Source organism: Hemicordylus capensis, chromosome 2 (genome assembly GCF_027244095.1).
Source record: "Hemicordylus capensis ecotype Gifberg chromosome 2, rHemCap1.1.pri, whole genome shotgun sequence".
Taxonomy (NCBI): domain Eukaryota; kingdom Metazoa; phylum Chordata; class Lepidosauria; order Squamata; family Cordylidae; genus Hemicordylus; species Hemicordylus capensis.
The window spans coordinates 419,849,481-419,864,181 of NC_069658.1; the positions used below are offsets into that span (position 1 = coordinate 419,849,481).

General features: G+C 45.5%; 1 long non-coding RNA gene across 1 annotated transcript; it reads left to right on the top strand.

Moving 5' to 3' along the window:
* Window positions 1–3,004: 3,004 nt before the first annotated feature.
* LOC128342083 (uncharacterized) lies at window positions 3,005–14,445 on the top strand. Its single transcript, XR_008314760.1, has 3 exons — window positions 3,005–3,175; window positions 6,409–6,553; window positions 14,235–14,445. It is a non-coding gene; the product is annotated as an uncharacterized LOC128342083 (long non-coding RNA).
* The last annotated feature ends 256 nt before the right edge of the window (window positions 14,446–14,701 follow it).

The following is a 14,701-nucleotide window of genomic DNA, read 5'->3' on the forward strand; positions in this document are numbered from 1 at the left end:
CTAAAATTCAAGGGGATTTAAGCCCTGCTTGGAAACAGTGCGTTTGTAAACAATGTGTTATTTTAAAAATCAGAGCTTAAATCCCCTTGAATTCTCCCCCTTCAAATTTCTGGTTTTGTTATATCCAAACTGAGAGTGGTGCATGTCTGTAATCACAGCAACACAGGGTCCTGTCTTCGCCTGAGTCAGACTATTGGTCCATCTAGCTCAGTGTTGTCTTCACAGACTGGCAGCGGCTCTCCAAGCTTTCAGGCAGGAGTCTCTCCCAGCCCTTCTTGGTGAGGGCAGGGATTGAACCTGGCATGCAAAGGAGATGCTCTCGCGACCGCCCCCACCCCAACTCTCTCCTCACAACTTGAAAACTGCATAATATCACTAGTTACTTAGTGCTGTGCAGTGACTAAGAAACTGAGCGATAAATCAGCACTTTCCTGGTTTGAATCTTCTTGCCTCTGCCATGACCTCGCTAGGTGGCCTTAGGGCAAAACACTCTCTTTCATCTTCAGCTGCAACATGGGGATAATACTACTGGATTGCCTTACAACAGGGCTGTCAAACTGCCTGGTGGAACTTCTTTTTCTGGCCTCCCATGCAGCTGTGCTTCAGCCCTGGCCACCACGTTTCCTTCCCCCTGCCCCGCCATAGCTGGAAGTGGCAGCTGTGCTTTTCACTTGCTGTGGGGGGCCGGCTCGCCTGTTCCTTCATTTGCTTTGGGGCATTTTTTCCTTCCTTCCTTTCCTTCCTGCTGCCGCCGTGACCACTGCCACCAGCATTCTTCTCTTCCCGCACCCTGCACTCAGAACGAAGTATTTCTCCTTCCCCCTGCATCCTGGTGCTCTTCAGTGCGGAGCCAATTAAGGCAGAAGGATTGAGTGGAGGGCAAGAGAGGGAGGAAGAGGAAAGGAAGAGAGTGAGAGGAAGAGGGAGAAGGAGGAAGACAGAAGAAAGAGGGTGCCGTAGAAAGAGGGGCAGAAGGAAGCCACAAGGGCAAGGGAGAGAGGAAGAAGGGAAACGAGCGAGAGAAAGAGGGAGGCGGAGGAAGACAAGGACAGAAAGTGGCAAGAGGTCCCTTCTCCTGCATGAGTGAGTGAAGGGGAAGGTGGTGTGAGGCAGGTGTGGCCCCCTGGAGGCGCAGTGGAATCAAACCTGGCCCACCTCCCAATTGAGATTGACAGCCCTGCCTTACAGGGCTGTTGTTGTAAGGATAACAACAATATAATATACGTGACACACCTTGAGCACTTGAAAGTGTTATACAAGTGCTCAGCATTATGAATTCAAGCTTGAAAGCTCTCCTTTTGGAGCCATATCCGGAATTGCTAGGGCTTTCCTTCTTTTATTTTCTCCTCCTCTTTGAAAATAATTTTTAGAAGTGTCAATTATTCTCTGGCCTAAGCGAGAGAATGTATGTGCATGTCTGAGCGAGAAGGGAGGAGGAACAGGTGGCTTCTCCCCAATACTAGCATTCACCAGTCACAACTGATTATACATGCAAACGGCTCCCTCCGTCTCCTGGCAGAAAGAAACAAGGCGTTCTCTCTATTGAACAGCATTTCAGATAGCATCTCTGCAACCTTATGAATGGATTTCAATACACTCAGAGCATTCATAATCAACCATCTATTTTTCCCCCCAGACGTTTGTACAGAATAGGCACACAGACCTTCCATTTTCTTCCCTTAAATGCCCTCATTGGGATGCAAAGTGAAATTAAGTGAAGTCTGTCTCTTGAACACCAAATGGATATGTCATTGTCTCAAATGACTCCTGGTTTGTAAATATTTATTATGTTCGACTTGTACATAAGCAAGGGATGTAATTATTTCAAATTACTCCCTACATTTGTCCACTTCAGCTTTGATTGTCAGAAATCTATAAAGTGGTAGGTTAGGGAGAACAGAACGAGAGGATTAATTGGTACACTTGTGCTGTTGGGTGTGTGCTTTCCCCCCCTTGAAAAGTAATTCATGTTTTCAGAAAGCATTGTGAGCTTGGTGACTCACTGACCTCAAGTACTATAAAAAATATTATTTTCAGACAGGCAGAGCAATCATGAAATTCTACTGCTGCATGTTAAAACGTGAATCTGGTCCCTGGAGACCAAATTTAATAGTTTTCCAGTGCACCCAAGTGAATTCTTATTGCAAAGCAATGTTTGGGATATACCAAGTTCAACCCACTTTGAATCCTTTGCTTCTAGCACTACTAACAACCAGACAAATGCTCAGAGTATACACAGCCACAGTGTGTGTGCTGTACATGTGAACACAGAAGTGGGCCTTCGGTTGGCACTTCCTCTCACACCATATAGAAGACCTAAAGTGTGAACTAGAGCTGCAGTTTTCAAAATATGGGTTGCAAGATATTAGGCAATGGGTCCATTATTAATTAAAAATAATTATGATCTCTTAAAATATCTGCAACATTTGTAAAGGAACATTACAGTCATTCAGACAGAGGACTAACAGCTTGTTTCTGGTAAGACTGCTAAATTTAAGCTTGCACCTATGCACACAATCTAGCAGTGCTGAATGTAGCTGGTCAATTCTTGGGAATGCTCCCCCACTTACTGCTGTGGAAATTCAAGCTGTGAAATGTAATCAATAAACTCGGGGGTGGGGGAGTGGTGGGGAAAACCTACTGTGATTTTATGAAAAATATGTTTAAAAAACATTTTGTCAGACTCCCAGGGGACAAGGTGGGCTCCTAACCCTTCTTGAACTCCAGAATGACTGGAGCAAACCCCCCACTCCCCAGGTCAGCCTCAGGAACAGCCAGGGGAGGAGGTTAGCTTGTCACCTGAGTCCTCCTCCTGGCTTGCTGCATCCAGCCAGTTCCCTCTCCTGGAGAACTCCTGGCTCCCATACTCAGAAGCAGCCCCTCATCGTCAGCTGCCTTGTCTTTAAATACCCCAAGGCAGAGCTGACAGGGCTTAAAGCCTACTTCCAGCCCGCCCCCTTCCTGACCTTGCTTCCTGTTTCCTGCCCCACCCAACCTAGCTGTCTCCCTGGAGCTGTTTCCTGCAGCTCTCCCTGCCTTGCTGCTCTCTCAACCCCACTGGGATCCGACCAGCCTGGACCCCTCTCATCCCTACTGCCCCCTGAAGGGAATGAACGCCCCACAGGGGGGATGCCACGCTCCTCTCCAGACTCCACAGGGCCACCCAAGCAACCAGGTAACATGGCATCCCAACACATTTATATCCTGATCTTTCTCTGAGGAGCCCAGAGCAATGTACATGGTTATGTTTATCTTCAAAGCAATCCTGTGAGGTAGGTTAGGCTGAGAGATAAGTGACGGCCACTCACATAGTCACCCAGTGAGTTTCATGGCTGAATGGGGATTGTAGGGATAAGTGCTCGCCTTGAACTGAGTCTCAAGAAAAGAAGTCTGAAAACTGTTAAACTAGAGTCTGTGTGCATAAATATATTAACACCTTGCAATCTGGCTACTGCCCTGGGTTCAAGGTGGAGACTATCTTGGCTGCCTTGGTTGATTTTGATTTTGATTTTGTTTGTTTCTGGTCAAATTCAAGATACTGTTCTTCTAATCTTTAAATCCCTAGATGCTTCAAGATACCTTATGAAGCAGCTTCTCCCACATATGCCCTCCATCATTTAAGATCAGCTACAAAGAAATTGCTATGGGTGCTGCTGCTGTTTGAAGTGAAGCTATGTAATCAGAAACAGAGCCTTTTCAGCAGTGGCACCCATACTGAGAAATTCCCCTGCCATTAGCTCTGTTGTATTCAGGCCATTCAGCACTGAATTAAAACTCCTTTACCTCACTTGGCCTCCTAGAGTTCTCAGAAGGGATGTACATGGAACTGGTGCCTGCCAGTCTGAAGGCGGGGGAGGGGGTAACCTCAAGGGTGGGGAAGGGTGCTCTTACCCCTCCTGCCATGTTTTCCCCACCAGTGCTGTTTATTCAAACAATCCAGCAGGGCGGCAGCGTACATCCCTGCCGCCCCATTGCTTCATTGGACCAGGAGTGACCAGAAGTTCCCGGTGGTTTTCCCCACCGCTTCTGGTCACTTCTGGTCTGAGGAAGCAACGGGGCAGCAGGGAGGTACACTGATGCTCCGCCGGACCATTTGAATACACAGTGCCCGCAGGGAAAACACAATGGGAGGGGTAAGAGCACCACCACCCACCTTTAAAGTTATCCACCACCACCCACCTTTGAACCGGCTCGAACGCTGGGCCACGGAACCACTTCGGCACTCCTAGAATGGAGAGCCGAACAGTTCCATGCACATCCCTATTTTTCAGAGCTACAGCTCTGTTCCGTGCTACTGCTGTTTTAAATTGTGGCATTGTATTATCTAATTTTGGTATTTTAAAATATTGTATCATGTTTTCATTTATCATAAGCTGCTTGGGGGTGGTCAGATGATAGAAAAAGCAACAAATAAATTTAACCAGAATGACAGACTAACACAATAAGATATGTGTGGACCTGGGACCCAGTGAATCATTCCTCATATGTAACATTAAGATATTAGCACTTGGCTATTAAATAAGCAAGATGGTAATGCAATCAGTGATGAGGCAGTGCTATCCCAGTGTGGTTGTATATATGTTCAGGATAATTAAGCAAACACAGCATCTGTTAGGTTACCAAGTAGCCACCTAATGGCGCAGCGGGGATGTAACTTGCCTAGGGAGCAAGAGGTTGCTAGTTCTAATCAACTGCTGGTATGTTTCCCAGACTATGGGAAACATCTATATTGGGCAGCAGCGATATAGGAAGCTGCTGAAAGCCATCATCTCACACTGCGCGGGAGACGGCAATGGTAAACCCCTCCTGTATTCTACTAAAGAAAAACCGCATGGCTCTGTGGTTGCCAGGAGTCGACACCGACTCGACGGCACAACTTAACTTTAGGTTACCGAAGATGTTCAGCCAAACAACAAGGCTGTTCTCACATGCACCCTAACCCAAGCTAGGGATGCCCAGCTTGGGTTAGGATGTGCATGAGAGCCGCTGGGATCAGGACAGATCCTGGCATGCCAGCACCACCTAGCTTGGCTTTTTAGCTCGGCTGCTAGCCAAGGATAAGGGAGTGAGTGCTCCCTTAACCCACGCTACTTGCTTGTGTGAGAGCCGTGCTGCTTCCAGCCTGCTTGCACACAGAGACGGGTGCCTAGAGTGCCCGTCTCTTGGGTGATTCCTCCAGTGCATTGTATGTGTCACATGGTGCATTGTGGGATCTCCAGAGGCCAGGACAACGAGTCTCGACCTCTGTTTAACCGCACCACCGGGAGCAGCATGGAGATTTATCCATGCTGCCCCTGGCAACACTGGCCATGTGGGAGCGCAGCTTGCATGCCTTCAAGGCTATGAGTGGTCATCTGGGGAAGGTAGGTTGAACCCTGCCTTCCCCCCACATGCCCATCCGACCATGCACGCAGTTGTGTGAACATCCCCAATGGGTGTTTATTTTCGATCAGTGTGCAAAATGTAGCCCTCCTTACCATTCCACATGCCTTCTCACCAACAGTAACCAACCACATTTGGTGTCTAAGCCTTCTGTGTCCATTTCCACATACTCAGACTCTGTGCCATCTCAATTTCCTAGCCTTCAGTCACTTTGTATCCCAGAGCAGCAAACAAATAAAACAATACTTTCCTGTCCTTGGACCCTATGTGAGGAAAAACCCCTGCTCAAACTGACCTTCCATTTCCCTCACATCATTGCTTGGATTTTCAGTGTCCCACGACTGACTCTTCCCTAAAAGAAACTAGGATGTTAATTAACATTCTCTGATGTCATTGCAGTTTAGCCAATGGCTGGGAAGGAAAGCTGTCTTCATAGCTGGGAGCAGTCAGTTCTTAGCATATATAGGATTATTTTAATGTCTTGCTTAAAAATTAGGCAAATAGGGATGCAAACTATTACATTTATTTCAAAAAACCATCTGATTAAACCAACATATTATATTGGGCACATCATTTAAATAATGAATTCTTCACTCTAAGAATTTATGGAAAGCTCCAGCATGGTTTAAACTCTGTATCTTTACATGCCAGTCATAGACTCCCATAGGTATAGCAGTTATTTAAATTCAACACTTAACTTAACTTCTGAGTCATGTGAGGTTAGGAGATATGGTATCTCCTGCTGTCACAGTCCATAAACGATTTGCAATTAACAAGTGGAATTCCTTGATTTATACACACGATGCTTTTCATTTGTGGGTGAACCTTGTTAGCAAAAGTATTGTTCTTCCGCAGCGATGTATTTTAACATCAGGATGCAGCCATTGCGGCAATAGTTCACACTGTGATCTGCAAATTAATTCTAGCACTGGCACTGAGGCTTGAATTCTCATTTTTCACTGTCATATGTGTGGCTTTAGTGTCAAAAGTGATGCATCTAAACCCCCTTACTTTCCATTTGAATAGCAGGCTATCACACTGTGACATAATCAACAACCTTGGAAAATATTGAGGCATGGATTTGAATATAAGTGTGTTTATGAAGCTGCTCTACCTGCTGATTAAATTTCAAGCTCGGAATTCAGCCACATGGAGATACGGTTCTGAGCAGGTACAGCTTGAAGAGAATTGCATTTTGAAATACAGTTGGTTTGTAGGATCCACTTTCTTAAAAGGCTTATAGGAACAGCTGTGAGGGGGGGATTACAGGCAGGAACAGGCCTCCTGCAGCTTCTTTTAGGCCCCCTAATTTTTATTTTAAAATTCTGTACAACAAAAGCCCTTATTAGGTAACTCTCAAGCCTTCTTGAGAGTTCTAGTCATCCTGCAGGTCTGGAGTAGGAGCATGCCTTCCCTCCAGCCTGCTCCCATATGATCATGTGGACAAGCCTATTGTACGGTGAGAGCAGAAAGCTGTCTGAGAGATTCCTGTGATTAACTAGGAATTCTTGTTGACATCCAGATTAATGAAGCGTGCATGTAGCATTCCAGTCTAAAGCATCATGGGTACTTGTGCATGGGGGTAATTTTTGTCAGTCTCCCCTTCCCTCTGAAGCACTCTGTGCTACCCAAAAATATGTTTCTGAGGGTCATGCATCCTTCATGGACATATTTTGGGGTGGCACAGAACAGAAGGAGATTTGCACACACACACACCCCACTAGCACCCCATTGCTTTGATCTGGAACACAGCACTCTGTACATGTGCTTCATTAGTCTATCTGTTTAGTTATAGAAAGCCTGTCTGTTTAGTTATAGAAAGGTACTTCTCTTGAGGGGTTCAGGGCAACCTTATATTTGTGTAATTCAGCAAACACCTTTGACTAACTGGCTGTGCAAACTTGTCTTCAAGCCTCGCTCAGAATCCCTGTGTCCCTGATATAGCAACTAACTTCCGCCAGATAGAAGAATGTGTGTATATATGCAGAGTTAGCTCACATAAAAACAGGGAGACCTCCAGACAGCCAATACTTTATACAGTCTCTACAGCAGGGAATATCCCTTTCTTTGAGGAGACAGAGATTCCATGCTACCTATTTAATCAAGCATCCATGGATAATTGAAGGCAGCAATCATATGAGAGAACCTTATGGAAAGTGGATGGCTCCAAAGTATGACAGGAGGCATTTTCACATCAGTCTGAATTCAAATGTTACAGGTGAAAATTCTCACAGAGTGTTGACCGTGCTAGCTCATCCTTTGTGGCATGGACAACTTCTGTATTGGGATTTGGACATTGTCTCTGTTCCTGATCTGGGACATGCTTGTGTGTGTATTTGAATGTATGTATGTACTGGCTTGCGGGTGGAGTCACAGTTTGTCTGCTCTTCACTTGCTGTCTGCATTTGTGAGAAACACGGAACTGCAGTTGAAGGTAGGCACGTGCATGTACCTGCTCGGTGTTCTCTTCCTGGAACACCAAACTGGTTCAGAAAACCCATGTTTGAACCAGTTTGCACACAGAAGGGGTCGCTTTTAGGAGCAAGGAGGGTGCCCTTACTTCCCCCGCCGCGCTTCCCCCCTCTGGCGCTGCTCCAAAAACTGCTGATGTGGGGTGGCTGTATACCCTCTTACCACATCGGTCAGTGTAAAAGCAGAAGTGGAGGGCATGCATGTGCCCACCCCCACATCTACCACTTCTGGGGGTTTTCGCTGACCGGCGTGACAAGAGGGTATACAGTCACCTCATACCAGCAGTTTTTGAAGCAGCACCCGGAGGGGGAAGCATGGCGGGGAAGGTAAGGACCCCCGCCTCACACCTCAAAGTGACCCCCCAGCCTCCCAGTTGTGCACTGAACTGGTTCTGTGCACACTCCTAGTTGAAGGGGCCAGCAGTTCCATGAGTGTTACGTGTGAATGTGATCAATTGGAGGCAGGCGCAGTGATGAAACCGAGGATTCAGATTTGGAACTCTAGTCTGAACCCTCAGGTTGTTGTGAGTTTCGTCGCCACAACCCAAGGTTGAATGCAGCCTGTGGTACATCTGAATGTGGAGCTGCAGGTTGCGTCCTTTGGAACCAGAGTTGAGGGAGGAAGCTCCTCCCTCAACTCCAGTGTGATTGGCTGTGGGGGCTGTCCTTCAGTCAAGAAGGAAGCCCAAACAACCAGTTCCACCTCCTCTCGGCACTCTCACTGACTGCAGAGAGAACACTCTTTGTAACATCCTAATGCGGATGGGAGAGTGAGGGGCACGAACCACAAGTCCATTGGACCCACAGTTCCGTGTTCAGTGTGAATGTGGCTGCTATCTTGAAATTTAAATTGAGATGTTCTCCCTCTCTTTGCATAAGAAACTGTTAGTCTGTTTATTGTTTTCTTAGCCTATGTTTCAGTTAGTAATAAATATCAAACTCTTGTTTCTCAGTTCAAGTTGCTTCCTGTAGAATTACTTAGAGAGGATAAGTAATTTCTCTGCAGCATTCTAGGGATGTGCATGGCATTTGTTTTGTTTCATTGTACTATTCATTTCTTAATATTAAACACTTAATATACTTGGTTATTCATTTATTAAAATGACATTCATTTTGCAATTTATTTGTGTTCATTCGTTTTCTTACTCAGATTGGTTTTGTTAAAGAGGAGGCTCAGATTAGGCTTTTCCAGTGCTTGCGGCAACATGGTGAGCCACCCCGCCCCAATCCCGGCAGCATGCAGAGTATGCCCTGCACTCATTTCCCCCTATCCCCACCAATTCACCCCAGCCTGATCTCCCCACAACCTTTTTATAGCCCCCTGGAGTGCTCTGCACCCCAATTCTCCCCTGCCTGGCCTCCCTCCTCACCCCTGCTGATTCTCCTCAGCCTGATCTCCTTGCCCAACCTCACTGTGTGCAGAACATGCAGAGCACCGGTCTCCCCATCTCTTCCCCATCCTGGCCCCACCTTCCTCCATTTCTCTTAATCTTATAGTGGTGGCAGTAACAGGGCAGTGGCAGCAATTGACTCCACAACTGCTGCTCCTTGCATCTTTCGATAGGCAACTGAATGGCAGGAAGTGACTGAAAGACGCTCCCTGCGGCTCGCTGGCCTCTGCCTTCTCAAAAGGGTTGGGGGCCCCTGAAGTAAAGCAAGGATCAGTATCTAGAGCAGCTCTGCATGTACAGTCTGAAAACATTTTGCACTTGTTTGGTCCCTGCTGGTCATATGTTTTCCAAAGTGCCCAGAGACACAATGCTCAGCTTCTTATTAGGGCCTCCTGCAGTCATACCATACTACCCTTGATCTCAGGATTTTATTTTTATTTTTTATTTTTACATTTTATATCCTGTTCTTCCTCCAAGGAGCCCACAGCAGTGTACTACGTACTTAAGTTTCTCCTCACAACAACCCTGTGAAGTAGGTTAGGCTGAGAGAGAAGTGACTGGCCCAGAGTCACCCAGCTAGTTTCATGGCTGAATGGGGATTTGAACTCTGGTCTCCCCCATCCTAGTCCAGCACTCTAACCACTACACCACTGCTGGCCTTCTTCTTCTAGCCTCTTGCCAAGGGATAAAACTTTAATTTGACTATTGGGCCTGAATTCTTGCTGGATGTCTCCAGAGTTATCTGCATCTGTATCTCTTTCCATTTGGTTTTTTCCATATGCCTTCAACGCCATTTTTCTATTACTCAGCCCTACTATAACCTTAGCTAGGACTAATTAACAAGTGAGTCAGTCCTGACAAGTGGGTTGGTTGGTCAGTCATGGAGCCTCTTGCAACCTCGTCTGAGAGCCTAGCTCTGTCACATTATGCGTCTACCTGCTACACCCCCAGGCAACACTGATGCACACTCTGAGATCTCATAGAATTACTGCACTATTAAGCGGCAGTCATTGCAATTAAATGTTATTAGACTTAAATTAGTGCCTTGGAAGATGTCCAAATTAAGTGGATTTTTTAATTAAAGGCATCTTGATTAACTGCCAGAGAGTGTGTGGCATTTAACAATGTTTCAAAGAGGACTGACTGGGAAATGACTTTTCCATCAGATGAAAACCTTTGAACCCACCCACCCACCCGCCACAACCTGACTGAGGCTTAGAGAAACATTATATAAGTCAATGGATAGGAAAAAATGAATTAAAAATATTTTGAAGCAGGACAGTCAGCCACCATAACTTTTCAAAAATACTCTGTTAGAATTTATTTATTTTTTTAGAAGAAATGGTTAGTTTAGATTAATAACAATAGAACAGGCAGAGTCCATCCCACATGCTTTTGGGAGGGGACTGGCAGGAGGCCTGATGGGGCTTACATCCCTCCTCCCCTCCCCTCTTCAGCTGAATGCTTCTGGGCACATGGATGGATTGCAGCATGCCAATAATTGCTCAGTGACCAGTCCATGCTCCCCCTAAAGTTGTTCACCTTTCCCTCTCCTCCCCATGGCCCTAGAACACACGTTTGGGGCAGTATAGAAACACACAAGTAAGTCAGTAAGTAAATAAATGAATAAATAAATAAATAGTTTTTGTACAAGAAATTTAATGATGCCATCAATATGTATGTATGTATGATGGACAGATGGACGGATAGAGGGATTAGATAGATAGACAGACAGATATCCCTCTTCAGACAGATGCATACAGCAGGAAGGTTATGCAAACAATCTTTTTATCCCATCACGCTGAGCAACACTCTTCTCTTGAACAAGCTCAGGGGGAAATTTCACTGCAATTCCACAGCCCATTATGCCTTCGTTGGTGGCACGCTCTGTCTTCCAGTGGGCACCACTGCTTGTTGGGGCAGGCAGTTGGCATCCACCTTTGCAAGCTGGTTTGTCTCCCACTGCTGCCACTATTCAAGCCCCAACCCCTCTCTTCCAACCCAGCAAACCTGTTGTTTCCTCCATTAGGGGAGGAAATAACCTACAAACAGGACCCTGGGAAAAGATGGGCACTAGATAACTATGTGAGGTGAGCAGAGGGGCCTCACCATCAGAAACGGCTTGTGTGTTGCATTGCACCTTACCCCGTGGCATTGCGCCCAGTAAATGAGGTCTGGCACAAGACAGGAGAGGAGAAGCCTTATTAGAGTCACCTTGGGATCCCTGCCATGCATGCAAGAGAAGGACTGTGGCTGTGTCGACCTTTTCTATAGACTGTTCGCCATACCATTTGACATTTGCTGAAATCAATTCTCTCCCCCCACCCTCAGCTCTGTTTAATATACCTAAAAGCTGAATGGTCCAAATACTTACGGCACTGATATACTCTGTTTATACTAGAGGCAGAGCACATTAAATGTAGGGTTATTTCTTCTAAATATAGAGCACCTACTTGAAGCACTTCAAAGCCAATGCTGACATAAACCTCCTTTCAGTAGTTTTTATAGCTGCTTCCCTCACAAACACAAAGTAAGCTTATATAGATCTAACTAAGACTTTATTCCAGAAACAACTCCATATTTTCCTTCTCCTTGCCCTCCCTTTTCCTTTCTGACACCAACCCCCCCACTCTGCCCCCACTGGGACAAACTTCTACACAACAAAACACAAAAGATATTGGATAGAATACAACACAACCCTCTCCATTATAACAACCGGAATTGAATTGATTTAAAAACCAGTGACAAGTCTTTCACATGGTCTTTTAGGAGATCTCCTGTCATGCACACCTCTAATTCTTGGGTTCTGTGGCACAGGAGCTGTTAGTGATGTTCTTTCTGGAAAAGAGGTCTGTCCATCACTTTCATCAGCCTCCTCTCTGAGGTCATAACTGGAGACAAGATCAAAGTCCTTTCCAGTTCTTCTATCGAGACTAGACTCCCTTCCATCTTTTCCCATAGTATCCATGCTGGAAAGTCTCAAACGGTTCCATTTCTTTCCATCATCCAATAGGACAGAATTTCTTTGGATTTTGATTATTTGTTTTGGTCCAGAATATCGGGGATATCCCTTTCTCACTTTATAAGTGAGAACTGTGGAAGCTGAAGCGGCGAGGTAGACAACTAGAGTGCAAGCGGAGGAAGTCTCAGCGCGAATCTGATAGATTGTTACAAAGAGCTCATTTGAGGATCTATGCTCAGGCAGTACAGATGGCAAAGAAGCAGTTCTTCTCTGCCCACATTGCTTCTGCAAATTCACGTCCAGCTGAGTTGTCTAGGGTTGTGAGGAGGCTAGTTCATGCCCCCTCTGCCTTGAATTTGAATTTGGAATCATCTGTCACTCGGTGTGGTGTGTTTAACAACTTTTTTGCAGGTTAAATATCTTGTATTCGTGCTGAACTAGACTCCACAGTTACTGCAGAGTCTATCGTAGAGGTGCCCACTAACTTGTCTTGTAGGATTGAAATGGATCATTTTCAGTTTGTTCTTCTGATGATGTGGACAAACTGCTTCGAATTGTGTGCCCTACCACCTGCTCTCTTGACCCTTGCCCAACTTGGCTTATTTCACCTGATAGTCAAATTATCAGAGAGGGTCTGGTAAATATCATAAATGCTTCTCTGAGGGAGGGCAGGACGCCTCCTTGTCTTAAGGAGGCTATTATTAGATCTTATTTGAAGAAACCTGCTTTGGATCCCTCAGAGTTAGCTAATTACAGACCTGTCTCTAATCTTCCTTGGTTGGGTAAAGTGATTGAGTGAGTGGTTGCTTCTCAGCTCCAGGCAGTTTTGGATGACAAAGATTATTTAGATCCTTTCCAGACTTTCAGGTGGGCTATGGGGTTGAGACTTCCTTGGTCAGCTTGATGGATGATCTCCAATTGGCGACTGACAAAGGAAGTGTGACTCTGCTGATCTTTTTGGATCTCTTGGCGGCCTTTGATACCATTGACCATGGTATCCTGCTGGGTAGCTTGAAGGAGGTGGGCTTGGGTGGCACTGTCTTACAGTGGTTTTGCTCCTACCTCTCTGGCAGATTCCAGATGGTGTCTCTTGGAGACTATTGCTCTGAAAAGTGAGAGCTGAAGTGTGGGGTTCCACAAGGCTCCATACTGTCGCCAATGCTTTTTAACATCTACATGAAACCACTGAGAGAGATTGTCAGGAAGCTTGGTCTGGGATGCTATCAATATGTTGATGACACCCAGATCTATTTCTCCATACCAACTTCATCAGGAAATGGCATGACCCCCCGCCCCACCTAATGCCTGCCTGGAGGCAATATTGGGCTGGATGAGGGATAACAGACTGAAGTTGAATAGAAACAAGACATAGGTGCTGTCTGTAGGGGATCAGGATCCGAGAGATGGTTTAGATCTGCCTGTTCTGGATGGGGTTACACTCCTCCTAAGAGATCAGGTTCATAGTCTGGGAGTGCTCCTGGATCCCAAACTCTCCCTGGTTTCTCAGGTTGAGGCTGTGGCCAGGACTGCTTTTTATCAGCTTCGGCTGATACGCCAGATACGTCCATTCTTGGAGACTAGTGACCTTAAAACGGTGGTACATATGCTGGTAACCTCTAGGCTTGACTATTGTAATGCACTCTACATGGGGCTGCTTTTGTATGTAGCTTGGAAACTACAATTGGTACAGAATACAGCAGCCAGACAGGTCTCTGGGATTACCCAAAGGGACCATATAACTCCAATTCTAAAAGGATTGCATTGGCTGCTGATAGGTTTCCAAACGAAATACAAAGTGCTAGTTATTACCTATAAGGCCCTTAATGGCTTAGGTCCAGGGTATTTAAGAGAGTGCCTTCTCTGTCATGAACTATGTTGCCGATTAAGATCATCTGGAGAGGTCCGACTACAGGTGCTGCAAACTCATTTGGTGGCAACTTGGGACCGGGCTTTTTCTGTGTCTGCCCCAGGGCTTTGGAATGCATTCCCTGCTGAAATAAGAGCATCTCCTTCTCTGTTTGCTTTTAGGAGGACCCTGAAGACATACCTGTTTTCCCAGGACTTCAACTGAGATTCAATTTTTAAATGTTAATGTGTTTTTATCTATGATTTTTATCTTTTTATGAATTTTAAATGTGATATATTTTGTTTTAATTCTGTACACTGCCTAGAGATTTTTATAATAGGTGGTATATAAATTCAATAAATAACAACAATAACAATAACAAAATAAGGCATTTGTATTCGAACAAAGTCCCCCACCTGAAATGTTCACTGTTCTGCACCCCATTTTTGATCCACATACAATTTGTATTTTTGTTGCTTCTCTGTTACCTGATGACAAATCTCTGATTCCTCAGGGTGAGATAGCACAGAAAGCCTTGTCGATTGTTGCCATTGTGTAACTTTGGTGGTAGCTTTGCATCCTCTTAGCAGTTCAAAATGTGATTTTCCTGTAGGGGAATGAGGAGTAGTTTGATAAGCAAATAGTGTTT